Source organism: Triturus cristatus, chromosome 4_2 (genome assembly GCF_964204655.1).
Source record: "Triturus cristatus chromosome 4_2, aTriCri1.1, whole genome shotgun sequence".
In the NCBI taxonomy this organism is placed as follows: Eukaryota; Metazoa; Chordata; class Amphibia; order Caudata; family Salamandridae; genus Triturus; species Triturus cristatus.
This window is the reverse complement of record NC_140586.1, coordinates 223,767,570-223,788,925: the sequence shown is the minus strand read 5'-3', so window position 1 is coordinate 223,788,925 and position 21,356 is coordinate 223,767,570. Positions and strand designations below refer to the sequence as shown.

Here is a 21,356-nt window from a genome sequence, read left to right as displayed (position 1 = left end):
TCCCCCGCGGTGCTGAAGGGTTCTAGCGCGGGCGTGGTCATGACGGAACGGTTCCGTCATGAGCACAGCTCAACCGATGCTCATGACGGAACCGTTCCGTCATGAGCATCGAAGGGGTTAAACAAAGCGGACATTTCTCTCTCTGTTGGGACGGTATTCCCCAAAAACGTTATTTTGGGTGAAGTATTTGCTGGTGTTATTCCTAAAACAATTCACGGTTCGGTGAGCATTCTTCACCTTGCACGGATAACTTGTTCATATCTGAACTCTTTGGTATTTGGGGGAGAGAAACAGCTGTGAATTTTACAAAAGAAAATACCAAACAACTGTGTGAAAAGATCATGGCTTCCCTGCAATATTTTGATTGACTTTCAGAGTATCGATTTTGTTACTGAGATAAAAAAAGTCCTAAGGAACTTATGAACTATACAAAAGGAAGTTGCGATTATGAAAATGGATAATCACTGATTCCTTGATCGCTATGACACAAATCTGTTACCCATTGGAACATTTATTAGTTCTTTTGTATTTTCTTTTCAATATCCTAATGGGGCATCATTTGAGTCCTAGTTGGTTCAATCCCTGTGAGGCTTGTCTTCTTTTATTCCTCTGTTAGCTAGGTATTCGTGATTATGGGAATGGTGAAGGAAATCTACCAGTACAAGTTTAGATAGATAACTTGTATTTTTATATTACAGTATTACTCTGAGGAAAGAGAATAGTGGAGTATTTGGACTCTTGTCCTTGGACACAAGGTTATCCAGGGTTATTTTCTTTTGCTGGTAAAATTACATATGCTAGTACAGAAGAATTTTGATGATCATTATTCATTCAATATATATATATATATATATATTCACTTAAAAAACCATAGGTTTCACACATGTTATAGTTAGGTGGATATTTCACTCGTAAAAAACCAATGAAATTCCCCCGTTATAGTTAGTTCAGATAACTATAACTCGCGCGCCCGCAATCCACTGCTCATGACGTCACATATTACATCACTCATGACATGGTCGGTGGCATCACTCATGACATCACTGATGACATTATCCTTGTGATAGAGTGGCGGTCGTGCGAGTTATAGTTATCTGAACTAACTATAACGGGGGAATTTCATTGGTTTTTTATGAGTGAAATATCCACCTAACTATAACATGTGTGAAACCTATGGTTTTTTAAGTGAATTTGCAAGGTTTTTTAAATGCTAATTCCTAACTATAACGTGTGTGAAACCTATGGTTTTTTCAGTGAATTTGTACGTTTTTTTAAATGCTAATTTATTTATGTATTATTATTTTTTTTATATATATATTTTTTTTGGGGGGGTTTTCACCTGACACAGATATAATGTAGCGCAGGCATTTACAAAGTGACGCATCTGCTTAGATATGTCACTTTGTAAATATGGTGCAACGTGGCACGTTATTTACGCCGCCGCTGTGTCACAAAAGGTGATGTAACAGTGGTGTAAGAGTGTCGCAAGCCTTCATAAATAAGGCCCATATAAAGGAGCCACATTTGTGGAATATCTAAAAAAAATACTTGACTGGTGCATATATCTTGTAGACACCAAGTTTACACAGATCTTACAGGATCGGCCATCAGAGATGCCTTTCAGGTTATACACATTTTACAGATTTAAATATAGAACAACAGAGCTGTTTCTCAGTTGTGTTCAGATTTTGACTGCTCAAAGTTCCATGCGTTAGACAGACCAAAGTAGAGGTCTAGCAAATAAAACAAGCATTGACAAAGCTACTAGGTTGTGGCTTTGGGATCTATTGACTTTGCCAGTAGTTTGAGCCATGCTGCACAGCATCCCTGCTGCTGTGCAGCATGGCCAATAAACAGCAAGAAAAAGTCTATGCAGCCACTGTGTCATTTTGTAGGCACACACACCATGCAAGAGTGTGGCTAGAAAATGATGCAAGATTTTTTTTCATCAATCTGTTGGATAGGTAAAAAAAAATGTTTTTTAAAATCACCACGAACAGTTGGAGGGGAGGATGCAGGTGGGGGAAGCCACAAGGAGGGGGGAATCACAAAGGGCAGAGTAGGAACAGGAGCGCAGGGGGGAAGGAACACAGAGGATTGCGGATGCAGCACAGGGGTGCGCGGGGGAAACAACACAAAGGGCACAGGGAGGGAAGCAAACATAGACTGTGCAATTTGGGGGGATGGGAGAGAACAAATAAGCAAGTGCAACATTAGGTTAAAACGCATGGGAGGGGAGCGGCATGGGCAGGAATGGAGTAAGAAGCTTGTGTCCATAGCTCCACTCCACCTCAGCATAAAAGGCTTTCAGCAACAGCCCACTTTCTGTCCTGGACAGTCCCGATGGACTCCCCTGAGGTCCTGGACAGGTGGGAGCTACCATCAGCTGTCCCAGTAGCAATGTGGCTGGAGGTGCCGACACTGTAGGGAACGGCTGTGGCTCGTTGACCGCAGCAGCCACTTCTTGGGTGCTCTCCCTGTGACCTCCACAGGGCCTACACTATGCCACGCAGCACCTGTGCGCATTGAACCCACCCATGGCAACATAACCCACCCACGGCAACAGCCCCAGGGAGAAAATGCCTGGGCCAACTTGTCAGAGGACAACTGAGGCTGTGTGCTTCTTTGGTTGCCATCTACAGTGCTTGGGTGGCGGCTCGCCTGGGACCTTCAGACAACGCACAGGGATTGCCTACACTACCCCTACCCCATGGAGGATTTCCGCTCATGGAGAAGGGAATCGAGGGACTCGAGCGTGCCCCCCAGAATTCGTGGAGCATGGGTTGCCCCCCCTTCCATACACAGCCCTGGCCAACATCTTCAACAATTCCACTCACCGCACAGTGTCACCTCACCACGCACTGCCCCGCCCTACCGCAGTAAGCCATGGCGCAGACGCGGACTAGAGGTAAGCCCCCAGTGGTGGAAGGCAGTGGCCCTGGGACTGTCCATGATTCTGTGGCCCCCTCAGGGGCCTAGCATCACAGCACAGAAGCAGCCCATATGGCGCTGAACCCAGGTAGAATCCCAGCCTGCAGCAGGGGATCAACGGATAAGGGACACACCCCCTGTAGAGCTGCCCATGCTGCACCGTCTACAACCTGGGGACACAGAGAGAGCCCTGCCTATGACATCCCTTTGCGCATCACCGACCCAGCTGCTTCAGGCCTGTGGTGCAGAAGGCACCTCAGCCACACTACTTGGCCTGCCGTGATCCTCCTGAAAGATCAACCCGGGACAGCAACTGTCCTACGTCACCAGCATAACTGTCTCGGTGGGTGCTATCAAGTTGGAATTGCCTTTAAGGGAGGGGCATAGTGGGATGGGTAACACCCGTGAGGACACCTGGAGACCCTGCTCTGGCACCTAGGAACTTGTGGGTCATTGATACCTTTGCTGTGCAACCCCGACCCATACTGGGTCCTAACTCCATGAGCCGCACTTGAAACGCCTTGAAACCCATAAGGTATGAAGGGGGCCTGAAGACGCAGCATCACACCACCTGCCGTGGCTGGACTCTCTGAAAAGAGGGATGACTGACTCAACGGCATACCCTGACTGGCACGCTCAGTGACTCGACTACCCCCCTCCACTCACTACGCAATGACTTATTGTTATTGTCCTCAACCATAATAGAACCATGGTGCAAGGACAGCTGCAAAAGGATAGCTTGGTCGCTAATAAGTGGAGATGAAACATCGCAGGTGCAACTTTCAAACAGGACGCCTCGACCTCGAGTGACTTCCCTTCCTCAACTCCCATTACACGAGAAAATATGGATGCCGTCCTCAGTGAAATCCACTCTGAAATTGGCTCCTTAAAGGCAGGTTTCAAATCATGCATCCATGAGGTCTACAGGGAGGTCGAGGAACCGGCTGACAGAGTGGACAATGTCAAAAGCTCTTTGGACTCCAGGTCTGAGGAACAGGAAATGCTATAGCAACGCATACACACACTGGATGATCACTACATCGACCTGTAGATAAAGCAAGAGGACCTGGAAAATAGGACCAGGAGGAACAACATCTGTGTTCGGGGCATCCCCTGAGGCGCAGATGGTAATGACATCATGTTCTTTGTCAACAACCTCCTCTAGGCGATCCGACTGACACACACAGAACCGCATATGGTTTAACACGTGCCAAAAGCGCGCCCGACATCCTGACCTGTGTTCACTTCTTCTAAGACAAAGAAGCACTAATACATGTTGCATGTGGAAAGGCGGACTTTGTCTTCACAGTCTCAACCATACAGCTCTTACCAGGACCTATCCCCCACTACGCTGAAAAAAAGCAGAGACTTTTGACAAGTCACAGTTAACATCCAAGAACAGAACGTGAAATATCAGTGGGGGCACCTATTCAGCATCCTCTTCAACCAGAAACAGAGAGCCAAATCAATTTGCAGCCTTGCAGAAGCCACAGCACTATTGGGCTTGCCACTGTATGAATCCCTTGTGAACTACAACTCGATTACACAGCTCCCATGTCCTGGTCGTCGCTGTGAATGGTACAAAGTGGGCCATGTCTTTAGGCCCAGGGGTGTTATACGCAGAAATCTACTGAAAGAACTAAAGCAGGCATTATCGCCCATCTTCGGAACATGCACGCAGACTCTGGTCAATATTCACAGCCTTCACAACCTGGACTCTCGCCACCGACGTTGTGAACGACTGTCCGGGATAGGAGCTCACCATTTTTGAGTGGGACCACTTGTCAAGTCGAGTTGTGGGGTGTGACACTGAAGAGGAACTAATTCTTGGACACACTGTTCAGTCCAGTTCCTGGCCTCCGGAGTAGGCTACGATTCCTTACTGGATGACCCCCCTCTCCATTTTGTGTTGTCGATTTAGGAGGGTCACAATTTGGCGATTGCAACCTTCCTCACAACTACATAGGAGAAATCTAGTTTGTAATGTTGACCGCCGTTTTTAAGTTTATTGTTGTTTGTTGTGATTTGTTACACCTTGAAGGAAGTGTAGAGGTTGACTGGGGGAGGGCACTCAAAAATCAAGCAGGCCTCTGAAGACTTCTCATCCCCAGACAGATGACAGGGGACATTTGCCCAACTAAACTTCTGTCTCTTAATGTGCGGAGACTCAATACCCCTAATGAGCGCAAACAAATATGGAGATATGTATCCCAACACGACCCAGACATAATTTTCTTGCAAAAGATTCAGTCTTGCATGTGTTACTCCAAATACCCCCTTGAGTTCTAGGCCTACATGTAGGGAAAGACAGCAGGGGTAGCCATTCTCTGCAAACCCCACATTGTGCCCAAACAACACAACTCTTAGAGCTAAGGAGCAGCGCTATCTTAAACTTACTATCCAGAGGGTGGGTTCCTCTTTGACACTCCTGAACATATATGCACCCAACACTACCCAAGATGCCTTCTTACATTCCCTTTGACAGAACCAAGTAAAAGATCTGGTACGATAAGTTACTTACCTGTAATCCTAGTTCTCTTCCAGGGGTATCCTCATCAAAGTCATAAGCACTGAATATCCCCGCCCATGTGCGGGTACCCCGGAAATAATAAAAAATTATATATGAAAAACATATATATACAGCTATATGTATATATATGTATATATATATATATGTATATATATGTATATATATATATATATATATATATATATATATATATATATATATATATATATATATATATATATATATATATATATATATATATACATATATACACACATATACATACATATATATATACATATATAATTTTTCTCGTACAAATGCAGCCCTCATATAGGAGGCTAAACAATGCAATAGTATAATAAATACTTGTGCAAACACATAATGAATATATGAACCACAGTAGGACAAGTATTACTTGAACTCCTTTTAATGAGTACAACTCATGAAAACTGCAAAACGAGCAGGCATTGTAAGCCTACAGGCTGCATTGTAAGCCAAATAGCATAGAAAATGAAAGCAATAGTACAAAAACTGGCACCATGCCTTTAAGCCAGCAGTGACCCCCAGACTCTCATCATGCCTCAGGGGTGACAGTTAGGTCAGTTGTACTTTGTGGAGCCCAAGGATTAGGACACAAAGATAAAGGTTAACCAAACGAGGAAAAACCAGTCTCATTTGCCTGGGGAGGCGGGTGGGTAAGTAACTTATCCTTCTCTTCCAGGGGATCCTCATCAATAGTCATAAGCACTGAATAGAATAGCAAGCCCATCTTCCACCTGTGAGCAAATGAGATGGAATGACTCAACAGACAACCATAATTATTAGTGATTGAACAGATTCCTCAAGGAGGTTTGGCCTACTTGGGTGTCTGTTCTGGTATCTGAATTAAGACAATAGTGTCTTGTAAATGTGTGTACAGATCTCCAGGTATCTGCTTTACAGATTTTAGAAATCGGTACATTATTGAGGAAAGCAGTTGTAGCCACTTTTCCTCTAGTGGTATGAGCCTTGGGAGTAGCCCCAAGAAGCTTCTGTGCTAACTGGTAAGCCAATTTGATAAATGAAACTATCCATCTGGAGATGGAACGTTTGGAGGCTGGAAAACCTCTTCTGATCGAACCATAATTAATGAATAGTTGATCAGATTTTCTTATCGTTTTGGACCTGTCCAAATAGAATTTTAAAACCCTCTCCAGGTCTAACGAGTGGAGTGACCTTTCAGCTGGAGTGGAGGGGTTAGGAAAAAAGGTCGGTAATGAAATGGTTTGGTTGACATGAAAATCTGACACCACCTTCCGAAGGAAGGAGGGGTGAGCTCTTAAAACCACTCTATTTAAGTGGAACACCGCGTAAGGCTCTTTTGAACAGAGAGCTTAAATCTCGCTCACCCTGCGAGCTGAGGTAATCACCACTAGGAAAGCTACCTTCCACGTAAGGTGTGGAAGGGTTGCTTTTGTGGATAGGCTCAAATAGGGGACCCATCAATATAGATAGAACCAATTTCAATTCCCAGGGGGGAGAAGGAGGCCAAACAGGAGGATAGACCTTCGTTAGACCTTGTAAAAAACCCTTCACTACTTGTAGCTGAAAAAAGGATGGTTGAGAAGGAGAACGCCTGTATGCCGTAATGGCAGCCAGGTGCATCTTAATGGAAGCGAGTATGAGGCCTGCCTTGGATAAATGAAGCAGATATGGTAAAATCACTTCCTCCTGCCCTCTTGGTAGGAATACGATTATTTTGTACACACCATAAGAAAAAACGTTTCCATTTACAAGCATAGGAGTGCCTTGTGGTGGGCCTCCTAGCTTCTTTCAAGATGGTCATGCAGTCTTGAGGAAGACCTAAATGACAATACTGGAGGACCTCATGAGCCATGCTGCCAAGTTCAGTGAGGGAAGGTTGGGTGAATAATCCTCCCGTTCATCTTGGATAGCAAGTACAGAAGGTCTGGGTACCACCATTGCCTGGGCCAGTCCGGAGCATTCAGTATCATCCTCGTGTCTGAGAGTTTGGTCACCACCTTCGGGGTGAGTGGAAGAGGTGGAAAGGCATACACAAATGCCACTAACCATCTGATCAAAAGGGCATTCCCCTTCGACCCTGGTCGGTAGTACCTTGAGGCACAGCCTCAGCATTTTTTGTTTTTGTCGTCCGCGAACAGATCGATGCTTGGACAACCCTATTCTTGGAAAATGTCCTCGACAACTTCGTCATTTAGAACCCAGTCCTGCTGGTCCTCGAAGTGCCAACTGAGAGCGTCTGCATGTGAATTCGCCTCTCGCGGTAGGTGTACTACTGTAATCGATAGATTTCTCGCTAAGAGCCAATGCCAGAGGGCCTGAGCGATAGAGTCCTCGATTGAGTCCCTCCCTGTTTGTCCAGCTGTACTAGAATGGAATTGGTCTGAATCAAAGGGACGAAAGCCTTGAGAGCCAGATGCACCTCCCTCAACTCCAGCATGTTGAAGTGGTACAACTGCTCTTTTGTTGACCTTTGACCTTGTGTCTGGAGAGACCCCATGTGAGCTCCCCAACACTGGAGAGAGGCATCCGTGATCAAAGATTGGGAGGGAGGAGCCTGGAGGAATGGAACTCCTACCAGAAGATTTTCTTGTCTCACCCACCATGGTATTGATGCTCTGGCTGCATGCGACAGTTGTATCCCGTCTTCCCACCAAGCAGTTCTTTGATCCCACTTGTCCTCCAGATCCTGTTGTAAGGGACGCATTCTCAATCTGGCATTGGGTACCAGAAAGATGCAGGATGCCATTGATCCTAGAAGAGATGCAACCAGGCGGACCGAAGGTAGGTTGTTGTGTAGGATCTGCTTGCCCTTCAGTGTGATTGAAAACAGTCTCTCCTCCGAAGGAAACACTTTTCCTATTGCGGAGTCTATTGTTGCCCCCAGTTAATGAATTCTTTGTGTGGGTTGCTGGGTCGGTTTTTTGAAGTCTACGTGGAGACCCAGCTGCTGGAAAAGGTCTAGACATTGTTGAAAATAGTCCCTCACACTCTGGGGGGAGGGACCTTTCAGAAGCCAGTCGTCGAGATAGGGGTACACAAAGATGCCCCTGCGTCGTAGAGTGGCTGCTACTAATGCCATGCACTTCGTGAACACTCAGGTTGCTGATTTTAACCCGAAGGGCAGTAACTTGAACTGATAATGGGAGGACCCAACCATAAAACGCAGGAACTTCCTGTTATGAGGATTGATTGGGAAATGAAAATACGCATCTTGCAGATCCAGCGAACACATCCAATCTCCCTCTTGTAGATGTGGATATATTTGATGAAGAGCCAACATGCGAAACCTTTCTTTTCTGATGGACTTGTTGAGTGCTCGGTCTAGAATAGGTTTGAAATCCGACTTTCAACCCTTTTTCTTTACTAGGAAGGATCTTGAGTATACTCCTTGACCTTGTTGTGATGCAGGGACTTTCTCTATGGCTGATATTCTTAGCTGGATAGATACCTCCCGCTGCAGTAGTTTTATCTGGTGGCATGTTGTTTTCGCTGGTGGAATCGAGGGAGGCCGATGTCGAAAACGTAGAGAGTACCCATTTTACAGAATAGTCAACATCCATTGGACTTTTGTAATACTCTGCCACTCCTCCAGATGATTGGCAATACTCCCTACTGGAGTGGAAAACAGTGATGTAGGAAGCGGACACTTATTGTTTAGTTGGTGTTTTTGCTGAGGTGGTAGCAGCGCTGGAACTCTTTCCTCTTCATAAGTCCAACCGCCTTCAGGGTATTGAGTTCTGATTTCATCCTCGACATTTCCTCATCAGTGTGAGTGCGAAACAAGGATTATCCAATATAAAGGGGGACCCCTGAAAAACGAATTAATAGGCAGATGGTGCAGGGGAAAAATTAGACACAATTCTGCTAAGAAAAAACACCTGCCTACAAGCTTAGGATATTAATGAGCCCAGAATGAGTCAAAACAATATAAACAAAACAACACCAGAGCTGGCAATGGAACGAAATCAAAAGCAAACTAGTAAATAGACAATTGATTGCAAAATACCAATATATTTTCATGTAATAATTCAAGATAATTAATCAGTAAATATAAATTTTTTCATAACAATAAAATAAATACACAATACAAAAAATATATATACAAGTCCCACACTAAATAATCCAAAAAATCAATCATACCTACATTCATTCTCACAACATACTTATTTACTCATCATAAATTCAACATAATCATACATAGTAATTCATAAACAAGTTTAAAATAAGCAGAATCCAATGAGTATAACAGATCATAGAATCTCGTGTTTCCTTCCAATCGTCGATGGAGGCAAATTCTCCAAATAGACACGAGACAATAAACGCCAACGCGCGTTTCGGTGTGCTCAATCCATACATAAAGGAATTTGAGTCTACAATTGCTGGAATGGGCAGTGAATTTGAGATTCTCATCTGCCAAGTTAATCCATTGGATGAAATCATCTAACGAAATCTGGTCCCCCTTCCAGATGAAAAGGATATCACCAATGAAGCGGGACCAGGCACAAACATTTTCATAAAAAGGGGCCATTTCATTGTAGATATTTATTTTCTCAAAAAAGCCCATATAGAGAAAGGCTACACTAGGGGCACAGGCAGCCCCCATGCTGACTCCCTGTACTTGTTGAAAATAGCTGTTGTTAAACTCGAATTAGTTTTCAGTCAACACAACATTGAGGCATTGAAGGATGAATGGAGCATTGGTGATCTCAGGTTCAGAAGATAGAATCTCTTTGAGTACAGTCATGGCTCCTTCCTGAGGAATATTGGTGTATAGGGACTCCAAGTCCAAAGTAACTAGGAGTTGCCTATCACTAAGGTAGCGCATCTTCTCAATCTTAGAGATGAAATGGCCAGTGTCTTTGACATAGGACTCCAACTTACTTACAAGGGGTTTTAGAAATTGGTCCACGTATTTAGAAAGGGTCTCGGTGGCTGACCCAATGGTAGACACAATGGGCCTCAAGGGTGGATCAAGGACATTTTTATGAGTTTTAGGGACCCCGTAAATAATGGGCAATAGGGTGTGAAGCGGCGTAAGGAATTCAGCTTCCTTAGAGCATAGATATCCATCATCAACGGCAGTCCGCACCATCATCAGGATTCGATGTTTTAATCCAGGTTCAGGATTCATGGTGATACATCTGTAGTGCCTGGTAACTGACAGCAAACTGTCCATTTTTTCAATGTAAGTAGGGGTGTCAAAAATGACAATCGCGACTCTATGTTCCTACAGAAGGAGGAAAAACAACTAGACCGTTTGGTCTATGTGACGAAACATTCCAATATTAATCACAAAGTAGGACAAACCATAAATTCATTATGGTATCTTTTGAACACTGATGATTGTGATAAACTGTCCAAACCTCTTTTTGCATTTAGGAGGAACAAAAATCTTAAAAATTATCTGGTCAAAGGAAAATTGCTGATAATCCGCCCCTTCGCCAGAAATCCATCACTGGCCTTTCACCTGTCAAGGGGAATCACCGATGCGGCTCTTGTCATGCCTGCCCTAATGCCATTGTAGGGCATACCATCAATATCAATGAACGAAGCATATCTTTGCCTGAAATTACTAACCGTCGTACCTCCAATATCATCTATGTCATTCTCTGCCCTTGCAATCTGGCGTATATTGGTGAATCAGGCAGGAAGTGTAGAACTAGAATGGGAGAACACAAGTCCAACATTCGCACCAAGAAACTTTCAGCCCCTTTGGTTACCCACTGGACCAAATGTGGCCACACGGAATTTGATCTCAAATGGTCGATCCTGGAGAGAATCAGAACACCTATCGGCAAGGATCCCACCATTATCAGAAAAAAGAGAGAAGTCTTTTGGATTTATTTTTGGAATTCTGTAGCCCAAGGCCTTAATGAAATCTGTCCTTGGGAAAATGCGATTATATAATTCCATAATTTTGTGGTTTATCTCTGCTGAACTCTTTGTAATTTCCTTTTTTTTCTTTGTCCCTGTTTGAACTAGGTTTATTGCTTTTGCCTATTCCGTAATGAGATTGGTGCTTTGCTTTGAAGTACATGAATCCTTTACTATTATTCCTTATATTTATACATCCCCCGTTCCCCTTTCCAATATGGCCGCCGCCTTGCCCTGGATTTGGATATCTGGGAGGTTGTCCTATTTCTATGACTGCCACCTTCGGCCAGTCCACCCCCACTAGACTTGTATCATTGCTTTCTAAAAGGATTTAAATACTTCCAACCATATCGGTGTTTTGAGACAGGCGTACGGAAGTAGAGTACCCGACACCACGCTCTGGTTTCCTTATCTGCCGATACAGCTTATGACTACCCTCGGTAAGTTTGTGTGTCTATCTCATATATCTGGCGTCTTAGATCTTCAGGACGGTTCTTTCTTTTTAAACATCACTTGACTCTTAACCGTTACCTTTGTTCCGGCTTTATCAGTTTGGGATTTATACACACTTTAAACACCATTGCGGAGGGCATCCGTCCCCTTTCCCATTTCCCATTTCCCTTCCCCCTTTTTTCCTAAACTTCCCCGGTACCTGTTTTATTGAACAACAAACATTTACTTTTTGTCTACGCTGACCGGAGTTTATATATTATCTTGGCTCCCTTTTCCTTAGCCTCTTGTTTTTATCGTTTTGTGCATTCCCCCATGTATTCTTTGGCTCATTACTTCATAGTTTTTTTTTATTATTTCCTATTTCCTTTTTTTTGTTGTGTAGAAATTCTTGATCCATCGAGGGATGAACCCTTGTGTTCACATTTTGAATCTACCAACCGGGAAAAAATGTCTTTCTCCCCCTCAGCATTGCCTGTCAAGCCTCTCATATCCAGAATTTCTTAGGAGCTTTCTACATTTTGTACTCATTGGGTAAGCGCTGTTTGATAAATGTATTGACCTTCCTATACACTTCATCCCATGATGTTTTTTGATTATATATATTTTTTTACTCTATATTTCTTAGAACTTTATCCCTTTGAGCCCAATGTGGTCCTGATATTTGCTCTATCTAAAGGCCTAAGCCTGGGGTCTCCAACCTTTTGTGTAGTGAGAGCTACTTCTGTCCAGTGAAAATCGTCATGAGCTACTAAACCCCAAGCAACTCGCGCATTTTTCTGAGAGACCTCCCACGCCCAGTTTCATTGACATTAAGCCTAATTTCTTCAGAGCCCATACTGTCGTTTGAACACAATACTTAAGAATTCCCTCTCAGAGGATTGTTTTTGTGCAAGAAAGTGCCCCTTCCTGCGCAAAAACAATTCCATCTGCAACGCAGGCACTCTTGCACCACAGCACGCGGTGCCTGTGTTGGCACTAGGCAGCAATTTGCGTGCCAGTGCAGGGAAAGGAATGCGTCATATAATGTTAAATACAGCGCATTCCTGCCCTTTACCTTAGCGCAGCAAGGTGGCTTGCTGCCCTATGTGAAAGTTTGCTAAATATGATCCCCAGAATAAGGTATAATAGCGCTAAACAGCATCATGAGAACTGTCACAGGACTCATGGCGATATGCATGCAGGATCTCGCCATTCACTCTTTAGTGTTGTGTTTCCAGGCCACAATGTACATACAAGCATCAGTCTCCTCCCACACGTGCACAGCCAGCATAAACTGTCCACTCTCCCCAGGACTGTACTGGACTGGACATAGATCGTCTTAAAAAGAATCACCATATAGACTACTACTACTACATCCACTCCTGCTGGGTAACTGCATAAACACACGTTTGAATAAAACAAAGGATTTTGTGGATAATTCTGTGCTGCACTTTGGTTTGTTCACTGTAAGTCAAACACCCAGCAGAATATAAGACGGACATTTGTGGGTTACAACTGTTGATCTCAGCAAGGCATGGAGCGTGTTTAAGTGGGGAAAAACACTAACCTTGTGGTGAGGATTAAGGCAACAGACTCCGGTTTCCGCTGCCCTGCAGTGAATTGCTTGGTAACCTTAAGCTTAGTAACGTTAACCTTAACCTGCGCTCCTCTGGTCTTAGTTTACCCAGCAGCCATTGGCTAATAATGACACCTGGTTGTGTGAACTAGTCTTCAGGGCAGTGATACTATTGTTATGGAATTCTTTCCCAATGGGCTGTTTGGACAAAAGGAACAAAATCTTCCCAAAATGGGGAGCCCCACCTGAGAATTCGACCCCCCTACTCACCCCTCCCACCAAAGAGTGCACTGACTGCCCGAGGCTGTCCTGATGGCTTAGCTTAGCAAGCCTTAGTGGCCTGGTCAAGTCCTCACACATAGCAACACCCCCTCTGCGCTGTAATTGGCAGGCCTTGTTTGTTACATGGATGCTGTCTGAAGATGTCAGAGACACATTTCCATTTTAAATATTAACTTTACTATCTCATCTGCACAGAAAATAGGAATTGTAATTAAGACTAGCTGCACATTTGCTTGCGGCACATTCTGTCAATGAACCTGCCACATTTAAATGTAAAAACTTAAATGTGAATGCCTGTTTCTTAGCTTTTCACTTCTTTTCCTTTCTGTTTTTGTTACCAGCATGTTTCAGTACTCGATTTTACCATTTATGTTTGCACCCAACTCATCGATACTTTACTGTTCTCAAAAGATGTCACGCCGAGTTGGCCCTACCATCCTTCAAACCAGTAACTAAAAGACAAGCCCTTCCTGACACTGACAATTCTCGTCCTCTGATTTTCCCAATCAGTAGGTAGCCCATTTGTTGCAGGGAGAGCCGAGCTGACCCAGCCACCACCTCCCCGTCAGTGTGTGGTCCATGTCACTCCCGAGCCGTGCTCCTTTATGAGCTCTCAATTCAAACACTTGACTTGACGGACCTCTCTGCTCTGCTCTAATCTGAATTCACCCCGCATCTGAGAGGAAAGGGCAGGCAAACTGTGTTAGAGTCGATCCGTCCCTAAATAGAGTTTGTACTTCAGAATTGCCAAAGCTGACTGTGAGGTGTCACCCCTACCCCCTACCCACACACGCTCCCTCACCAATAACTTTTGTAATTCACTTACATTTTTTGGGGTGTTAATTGTAACCCAGCACTAAATTTTACTCCAAATCGGTATATATTATTAGCCGTTTTATCGAATTTAGCAACACCATTAATTTCTCCTGGCCTAACATGTCCGTTTGAAAGCAATCACTTCTACAATATGCATTCAAAATCAGGTCTGTTCTATGAAGGAGGGGTTGATGGCCGAGGTTGGACGGGGGTCGGAGGGGAGGTAAAGTGGAGGCAGTTCATTAAGAAGTGATTTTACAGGTTCAAGCCGAGTAAAGTTTATTTAGCTTGACGCATTTCTACCAATGCCGTCTTTGTCAAAAGATATAACCATGATTGGAGTAAGGGTGACTTATAAGCCCCACATCATCATAAGAGAAAATATACTACATACATTTACTGCAGAGTTTACTAAATGCATGGTGTACTTCAGGCAAAATACCGTACTTTCTTTATGAGCACAATACTAGTATATAAACATGGTGAAATAAAAAGAAAATTAAACCTACCAAAAGGTTACAATTAGATGTGGGTGAACAACGGACTTAACACCCAGCATGAGAGATACCAAAGGAAGTACTTCGTTGCGGCACCCAGCCACAAAGTCACACCCAATCGGATAGCCAATAGCGCATGCTTCATTTCATTGGGCCGTTGACTAAATCACACAAAGTGGCAGATAGCCATCTCATCACAAAAACCACCATTAGGTGCAGTCTGCTATAACATACCAAGTGGAAATCGATAATATGCACGTCATTAGCCAGTGCTTCTGACTACTTGGCACCAGCATGCTCGCAGAATAAACACGTATCACTTCAATATACATAATGGGAAGTACCATCGCCCAGTGGCAATGAAGTGAAGTGAGAGAATAATATGTACATACAGTTGACAAGTGGCACAGAAAAACAAACATATAGTGACATAAATTAACATTTAGCTGTTAAAGGTGCATCACAGGTTTTTTTTTCTTTCATCCTGTTGCAAGTTTACAGCCAGGCTCACGAGATAACGATAACCGGAATAGTGGGCTAAATAACTACTGTCCCCAGGGAGATAGAGGGGAGGGGAAGCCGGAGGAAGTGGCAGTATGAGAAGTGGAAAGCGTGGAGAATGGGGCCATCACAGATTAACTGCTTTTTGTGAAAAAATGGCAGCAGCTGCAAATTCGAACGTGTTGTGCTTTTTGCGTGCAGTCGACTGTAATTATAATTAAAGACTTCAGAATTGTTCTGGGTGTGCTCCCACGCCGGCTTACCTGCTGCTCTGGTGAAGGTAAAGTGGCAGGCTGTACTGCTGAAAAGGGCAGATGGCGCGGGTCCCGGCAGTTCTATACGGCTTGCGCGACCGGCAAACAGCTGCTCTGCCCTGCCTCGCCTAATGCAGCTCCGCACTAGCACCCTCCGTACTCGTGACTCTCACAATGAGCGCGGTGCCCATGAGGAAAAGGCAGGGGGCGCATAGATGCTTGGTCACGAGGTACAAGAAGGCGCTGATCTGTTTAGAAAGGAGAGGCACGTCATCCTCTTCGGCCCGGCCTGCCCTGTTCCAGCTAAGCTTAAAGCCAATCTGAGCAGCTGGTTTGGGTGAGGGCGGGCAACAGAGCTTGCAAGCAGTCTAAAAAGCCCAAATAACACTAAAGGGCTACTAAATTCAGCCGCAAGCATCACAAGCTACTCAAAGGGTCTCCGCGAGCTACCGGTAGCTCGCGATCGACCGGTTGGAGACCCCTGGCCTAAACTGATGCCATTTTCCCAGCCAAGGTATTGTTTCTCTCCCTTTGGCTGTCCAATCTTATTTATTCTTACCTTTTTTGTTCACTCGTTTTCTGTTTATGTCTTATTCGCCTCACTGGTGTGGGTATCTGTATTGTATCTTATCTATTTATGGGTTCTTATATTCTTAAAGGTTTCTTTGGTGCACTTTTATTCCTAAATCTTGACATCCTAACTATTATCCATTTATTCTGGACACCGCCACGGCTGACTTTGGTTTTATACCTTTATTTGATCCCTTGACTCCATTGAATATATTATTTGATTTTTTGTATAGCTGTAAATGGCTTGCCAAAGCATGTATAAACTGAATGTGCTACTTAAGTTATTCTTTTCTGCATCTTGATTGTTTCAGGTGCAATTGTGTGTCCCACACAACTTTTACATCTACTGCCCTGACGAAGGTGTAGCCCGTCTTGGGCCGAACACCGAAATGCGCGTTGGCGTTTATTGTCTTGTGTCTATTTGGAGAATTTGCCTCCATCGACGATTTGGAGGAAACACGAGATTCTATGATCTGTTATCCTCATTGGATTCAGATTATTTTAAACTTGTTTATGAATTACTATGTATGATTATGTTGAATTTATGATGAGAAAATGAGTATGTTGTGGGAACTAATGTAGGTATAATTGATTTTTTGGTTTATTTAGTGTGGGACTTGTATATATATTTTTTGTATTGTGTATTTATTTTATTGGTATGAAAAAATTGATATTTACTGATTAGTTATCTTGAATTATTACATTAAAATATATTGGTATTTTGCAATCAATTGTCTATTTACTAGTTTGCTTTTGATTTCGTTCCATTGCCAGCTCTGGTGTTGTTTTGTTTGTATTGTTTTGACCCATTCTGGGCTCATATATATCCTAAGCTTGTAGGCAGGTGGTTTTTCTTAGCAGCATGGTGCCAAACAAGGATGAGCCTGTGAAAGAGAGATTGAGAATCCGGGCCTGCGCTTCCGGTTTAAGTACAGTAAGATGGAGACAGGATGATCTTCTGGCGCTGATTCCATGTGCATAGGAATGCACAGACATCGTTGCTCCATCAGCTGCGGCGCTGATCATTTGGTTTGCCACCAAGCTGCCTTCTTGCACAATTTCCTCAAAATCTCTGCGGTCTTCCCTTGGTAGCCTCTCTGTGAACCTCTGCAGAGAGTCAAACAAAGATCTATCATAGCGCTCCAACAGGGCCAAAGCGCTGGAGACTTTCATCATGGAGGCTGACGTGCCACAGACCTTTCTCCCCCATGCATCCTGTGCTCTGCTCTCCTTATCTGGTGGAACTGTAGATGAGGAGGCAACTGCGTGTGTTTTCTTGGCCGCAGCTTTAATAACGGAATCTGGTGGAGGTTCAGATCTGAGGAATAAAGGGTCTTCTTCAGGCGGCCTGTATTTTTTCACGATTCTCGCTGGCGCGGGCTTGAGAGTCGCTGGCTTTAGAAATATGTCCATTACTGGCTGGAGCAGACCCGGGACCAGAGGTAGCAATGGCTTGGCTGCTGATGCAAAGTCTCAAATATGACTGAGGACGAGCTTTGCTGAGTAGGCATAGAGATGTTTAACTTGTTTGCCCCTCTGGATAGAACATCGTGAAAAGTAATGACGCCATCCACCGGAGTGATTCTCGACGGTGGGCTGTCTGTGAGAGTCGGGGAGTAGTCCCTCTTCGAGGAATGGGTGGAAGAGGGTGAACTTGTTGGAGACCTGTGTCTTCTCCTTTGCTCTCGAGACCTGGATCTTCTACTTAAAGAGCGAGCAGGAGTATGTGTGCGATCTCTACCCCTCGATGGAGTAGTAGGAGGGAGACCCGCTGCTTGCACGAGACGGGTTAGAGGAGACCTGTGTAATGGACTGGAATAGTCCTGAGCACCTCCCGTTTGTGGAGCGTCAGCTTTGCGCCAGTTATGCAAAGGTAACAATCATCTGGGAGAGAGATGTACTGATGGAGATTATCGCCTCTCTTCCTGCGCAGGAGCCTCCTGTGAACGTGAGCGATGTGCAGAAGGAGATTTTTTCTTCCCCGTTCTTGCAGGATCCTCAGCTGGATGGGTTCATACAGGTGACGAAGCCTGGCTATGTGACATTGAAGAAGACCGGCTTGACAACGTGCGGTGAGATTCTGCTCTCGGCGTCGGTGATGGCGACGGAGAACAACTCACTGAGTGTGAGTCTGTAGCAGATTTGTGCTTCGACGGCGAACGTCCGAGTCTGGACGCTGACAGAGTCCTTTGTCTCAATGGTGAACGCCGCTGCTTCGACGTCGACGGAGACCGCTGTCTCGACGCCGAATGCATTTGTGGTATTGTCGACGGAGTCCTCTGCCTCGACATCAACCATCTCCGAGATGACCTCGACGGAGACCTCTGTCTCCACGTCGACCGTCTTGACGACAAGTGTCTCTGCGCTGACGTTTAAGGAGACCTCTGCCTCGGCATTAAACACCTGTGGGCCGAAGACTGATGTCTCGACGTCGATCTTTTCTGGGATGAAGCCAACGGAGTCCCCTGCTTCGACGCTGGAGACAGCGTTTTATGTCTCGACGTCGATGATCTAGGTACAGATCTTAACGGAGACTTGTGCCTCGACGTCGACCGCTCAAGTATGTGCAGAGACGGAGTGTCCTGTCTCAACGTCGAACGTTTGGCCAACGCCGATGAAGACCTGTTCCTCGACGTTGATCATCACCTGGTTGACGCCAACAGAGGGTCATTTACCTGACTCAACGTTGAAGCCGCCGTCTTTGATCTTGGAGTTGAACAATGCGACTGCACCGCTGAAGACTTCGACAACGAAATCTACTTCTTCGCCGGTGGTAGGTTCGACGCCGATCCCAACGCCAAAGGTGAACTGATCGGTATCTTTCTCCTCGACGTCGTTTGTGGTCTTTTTTTCTTCTGCCTCACAGGAGACCTACCTCTTTCAGAGAGTCTATGTAACCAAATTCTCTCTCTATCCTTGAGAGTTCTTCTGGACAATTTTTTTACAATGTTGACAGTTCTCTGGAAATTGAGAGTCAGGGAGGCAGAAGATACACAGAGGATGTGTGTCAGTCTTGGCATTCTTCTTGCCACAGGAGGGGCAAGGGTCAAAAAGTGAAAGGCATTCTGCAGAAATAAAAACACTTTCTGCCAAAAAAATGGTCACTCTTCACTCAAAGACAAAAAATACGTCGAGTGAAAAGTAGAAAACCTTAAAAAGTTTAGATAATTTTGACAAAAAAGTCAAAAAGGACAGAGCTGTGGAATCCAGGGTCCTGACTGAAGGAGCCGGAAAGAACAACTGACCTAACTGTCACCCCTGAGGCATGATGGGAAGCTGGGGGTCATGGCTGCCTTAAAGGAACGGAGCCAGTTTTTTGCATTGTTTAGCCTCTTTGGGGGCTGCATTGGTATGAGAAAAACTGATATATGTAAATATATATATATATATATATATATATATATATATATATATATATATATATATATATATATATATATATATATATATAGCTGTATATATATGTTTTTCATATATAATTTTTTATTATTTCCGGGGAACCGCACATGGGCGAGAATATTCAGTGCTTATGACTATTGATGAGGATCCTCTGGAAGAGAAGGAGGCGTCATAGTGGGAGTGCATCTTTAAACTGGTTTGGGATCCTTCTCTGGGCATAAATCATGCCTTGTACCAGGGAAGGGTGTGATGTCAGCCCTCATTAAAAAGGAAATCACTGAGCTTCATCTAGTTGATGCTTGGCGACCCACGTATTCCGACATACAAGATGACACCTTTTGCTCCCATGTGCACACCTCTTACACACAAATCAACTTTATCCTAGTTAGCCACGCAATCCCCTGACGAATGCGATGACAGGATATCTTCATTATCTGTATTTCAGACCAAACTCATGTGGAGATACAATGGACTGGAGACCGAGGCCAACCAGGCAATTCCACGTAGTGGCGGCTACAACCCCATATCCTACAAAACCTGATGCATAGGGATATAGTGGCTAAGCCTATTGAGGAATAGTTTCAAAATAATGCTCATCCTTATTGCTCCCCACAAACCCTACTGGATGCTTTCAAAGCCATGATCAGGGGTTCCCTCATCACACTCGATATTGATAGGTCCTGGGGGTCATGGCTCTTGGAAGACTCTCATCACTGATATAAAGGCGCTGGAACGACAAGATAAACACGATGCAACTAAGACTACCTGCAGGAATCTAGCTATCTGGCATGCCCACTCAGATCCCACGGAATGAACCAGGCTGAGCACTCCCTGCTCTCCTTGGAGCAGCATTTTTATGGCAAAGGGGACAAGGTGGGACACTTCTGGTACCTCAAGTTCACCTCCAGAGGCCTAAAATGGACATTGCCAGGCTCAAACTCCAAGATGGCAACTGGGCAATAATGGAACCCGACATAAAGCATCAGACATAAAGTGTCAAACATAAAGTGTTCCAAGACTTCTACCAAACCCTGTCAGACAGGATGAAGAGCAACCCTCCAACATACAAGAGTATTTATGTGGCTGTGATTGGACGCCTATCTCCCACACTCATTTAGAACTCCTTCAAGCTCCCATCTCACACGAAGAAATTCGGAAGGCCCTCCAAACAATGACTGTGGAAAAGTCTCCAGAACCTAGCAGCATCCCTGTCACTTTCTATAAAATGTTCCTACTGCTTTTTGTAAATCACCTAACACAGCTGTTTAACTCCTTTGGGCCCTATAGCACCCTGGACCCAGCATGTGTGGGGCTGAAATTGTACTCATTCCTAAACCTGGGAAAGATCCCACCAACTACGCTTCTGTCTACCACCCCATTACGCTGTTGAACACAGACGTCAAACTCTACACTAAGGTCCTCGCTCAGCATCTGGAACCCCTGCTCCTATCCCTTATTGATCCATACCAGGTGGGCTTCATTCACAATTGTCAAGGAGCGGACTTTGTCTTGCTCACCTGATGCAAATATTCCCTCACTCCTTCTCTCACTTCACGTGGAGAAGGCTTTTGACCGGGTGAGCGGGGCCTTTATGAGAGGTACTGCACAGGCTCGTACTGGGCATGCAGATGATCGCTATGATAATGACAGCCTATTCCTTTCCTTCGGCCTTCCTTCGCCTAAACGGA

General features: G+C 44.7%; 1 long non-coding RNA gene across 1 annotated transcript in view; it reads left to right on the top strand.

Annotated features, from left to right (window-relative positions):
- The first annotated feature begins 11,646 nt into the window (after window positions 1–11,646).
- The window catches only part of LOC146833470 (uncharacterized), a 200,072-nt gene continuing 190,362 nt past the window's right edge, over window positions 11,647–21,356 (top strand). Inside the window, exons 1-2 of the long non-coding RNA XR_014960243.1 lie at window positions 11,647–11,781; window positions 12,177–12,325. This is a non-coding gene — a long non-coding RNA (uncharacterized LOC146833470). The remainder of the gene's footprint in view (window positions 11,782–12,176; window positions 12,326–21,356) is intronic.